We start from the raw sequence: 3,231 nt of genomic DNA on the forward strand, positions 1-3,231 counted from the left end.
AGAGCGGCTTTTAATTTTTCCCCCAGGGGCCTCGCTTATTTGGAGCAAGTTGACTTTATACCTCCCTCTGGCTCTCCCTCTGTTAATGGTGAGGGAGGTTTTTGGTTTGGGGGGGCTTTTTTTTGGCAAGGAAGATTGGCCCTGAGCTAACGTCTGTGCCAATCTTCCTCTATTTTATATGTGGGATGCTACCACAGCATGGCTTGACGAGTGGTGTGTAGGTCCATGTTCAGGATCCAAACCTGCAAATCCCAGGCTGCCAAAGCAGAGCATGAGAGAGGTTTTAAGGAGAGTTGTGCTTTATTCAAGCTTGTGGTCTCCTAGAACCTTCCAGCTACTCTCCTGGGGTATCTGATGTCATGCCCAGCCAAAGAGAGTAAGAAATCCACCCCTTTCTCCACAGATCACCCTAGGGCTGGGGCTATGATCATGAAATCTTTGAACAGGAAGGGTACAGTGCTTGGTGGGGTGCATTGTTCAGATCCCAGCCCCGACTCCCCCTTCAAGACCGAAGGGCTCATTCCTCCAGCTGCCAGGGTGTCAGCTGCTGGCAGTGCTCAACCAAGTCCCTCTCCAGGAATTGCCCTCAGCCCAAGAGAACTGCCTCACCCCAAAACACACTCCCTTCCCTGGGGGCAGACTGCATTCAATGACTGACCAGTTGAGGGTACAAAGGCTCAGTGTCGTCCCCCTAATTTGGGACAACTCTGAAGGGCTGCAGCAGTTCCAAGGCTCCCGGGGGATCAGGAGAAGCCTCTGTTGTGACTGCTTCACAGTTCAGTACCGTCTCTGCCCACTCTGGCTTCCCTCGCTCTCTCACAGATGTTGACCCTAAAGGCACCCCCGCCCCCGAAACCATCTGCATACAAATCTCCATCTCAGGGACTGTTTCCTGGCAGCCCAACCCAAGACAAAGGGTCCGGAGCTCATCTGACACAGCCCTTCCCTTGACAGATGAGGAAACTGTGGCCCACAGAGGGGCTGGATACCCTTAAGTCATTTGGGGAGTTAATGTGAAATTTAGTTCCCAGATCCAGACTCTCAGCATTGGAACAGTTCTGGAAGGTTCCCTGATCTAAGCAGAAAGAAATGTAACCAAGAGGCTATTGGGTAATTCTCACAGCATTAACTGTGGTGATGATAGAGTTAAAGAACTATAACTGGACCCTGGAGGCCATTGCCACGTTGCTCTGTTGCCCTGGGAACTCAGTCTTGCTGCAGCTACCACCATCCGTGAGAAGATTCCCTGTGGCCCCAACTTCTAGGTGTCAGGAGTCCCCAATTAAAAGTTACCATGGGTGCCTCTATTGGGTGCCCATGACCCAGCACAGGACAGGTGGAGTCAGCCAGACTAGCTCAGTGGCTCTCAACCTCGCCTGCATGTTAAAAGCATCTGGGAGCTTTAAGAGATCTTGATGCCCAGGGTGCTCTCCAGACCAATGAAATCAGAATTTCTGGGCACAGAACCCAGGCATTGTTGGTTTTTTTAAAGCTCTCTGGGTGGTTCTGATCAGAAGTTGAGAACCTCCACTGTAGGGGAAACCAGTGATGAAAGTACTGGGGAATCTTCCCTCTTAGTTCCTTGTGGTATCAGGAAGGGTTTGATCAAGGAAGCAGAACCACTCTGAGTAATACAGAATGAGGGATTTATTGTGGGATTGGGCCTGACATAATTGTGGGAGCTGGTTAAGTTACCCATGTAAGACCGTTGACCTGCATCTACTGGTGGGTCTGAAGGCAGCAGAGCCAGCAGTTGGGATGAAAAGATGGACATTGTAGTGGTTATCTATTGCTGTGTAACAAATTACGTCAAAATACCATAACTTGAAACAACAAACATTTACTGTCTTGCAGTTTGTGAGGGTCAGAAATCTGGGAGTGGCTTAGCTGAGTGGTTCTGGCTGAGAGTCTGTCATGGGGGTGCAGGTAAGGTGTCAGCTGGAGGCTGTGGTCATCTGAAAGCTGGAATGGGGCTGGAGCATCTGCTTCTGACGTGGCTCGCTCATGTGTCTGTCTGTTGACGGGAGGCCTCAAGTGCCTTGCTGGCTGCTGGCCAAAGGCCTCAGTTTCTCCCCATGTGAACCTCTCCACAGGGCTCCTGATGTGGCAGCTGGCTTTCCCCAGCTCGAGTGATCTCAGAGAAAAAGAGAGAGAAGGAAAGAGAGAGCAAGACGGAAAGCACAGTGTCTTTTATAACCTAATTCATAAGTGACATCCCGTTGCTTCTGCCATATTCACAGTGGTCACACACACTAACCTGGTACAATGTGGAGGGGATGACTCAAGGGGATAAATACCAGGAGGTGGGATTCACGGCTGGGGGCATCTTGGAGGCTGGTGTGGGGAAGTGCAAAGACAAACTGGAACCCACCATGGCAGCTAGAACCCATATTTCACCGCCTCTAACCTCCATGGTATGGGTCACCTGCAGGAAAAGCCGGCGCCCTCAGCCACGACGGCACGGGCACCTGCCCCAGGATCTGGAGAAGCCAAAGGAGAAGATTCAGCAAAAGCCGAAGCAGCTATGGGCCTGGCTGCTCCTCAGGGCCAAAAAGGTGAGCCAGCAGATCAGTATCAACAGACTTGAGCTGCGAGAGTGCCTGGCTCACACCTGGTTGTGGAGTATAAAAGTAGCTGCTGCCTCACCTCCACTTTCCAAATCTCTTTGCAAATTTCTCCTGCAGCCAACCCTAACGTGGAAGCTGCAGAGAAGGGAATTCTGGGAAATGTAGTTTCAGCCTAACTAGGCGGCCACAGGGTAAAGGCACCGCAGGGCTGGAGTCCGTGTTGGGGTATGGCTGCAGCTGATTAAAGAGGTGTTCCTAAGGAGCTCTTTGTTCCTTCTCCTCGGGCTGGAGCCAGGAGTGATGTGGATTAAGGCTGCCCCAGCCAGAGAAGCCCAAGGTGACCTGGCCTACATGCCAAACTATACGACCCAGTGGACTTTTTTTATGGTATGAATTAGGACCGCCCCAGGGAGAGAAGCCCGGGGCATCCTCACCTACATGCCGATCTATATGGCCAGATTCGTATCTAAAGTTATATGACCGCACAATAACCAGACCCCATCTGCACTGAAATCATTTAATGACTTTTTACATCATCTTTTTCTTTTTCTTTTTTTTCCAGTAAAAATAAGTCACGTACCCATGCCTTATAAAATTAGCCCTAACCCTCAACTCAGGGCAGCAGCAGGAGCTCTGACTGCCCGTGGGTCTTGTCCCCACACAC

The 3,231-nt window shown here is 51.0% G+C and overlaps 1 long non-coding RNA gene across 1 annotated transcript in view; it reads left to right on the top strand.

The window, feature by feature from the left end:
• Positions 1-222: 222 nt before the first annotated feature.
• Positions 223-3,231, top strand: part of LOC124245376 (uncharacterized) — a 9,645-nt gene continuing 6,636 nt past the window's right edge. The window contains exon 1 of the long non-coding RNA XR_006890270.1: positions 223-2,555. This is a non-coding gene — a long non-coding RNA (uncharacterized LOC124245376). The remainder of the gene's footprint in view (positions 2,556-3,231) is intronic.

The sequence above is a fragment of the Equus quagga genome, chromosome 10 (assembly GCF_021613505.1).
Source record: "Equus quagga isolate Etosha38 chromosome 10, UCLA_HA_Equagga_1.0, whole genome shotgun sequence".
NCBI lineage: Eukaryota > Metazoa > Chordata > Mammalia > Perissodactyla > Equidae > Equus > Equus quagga.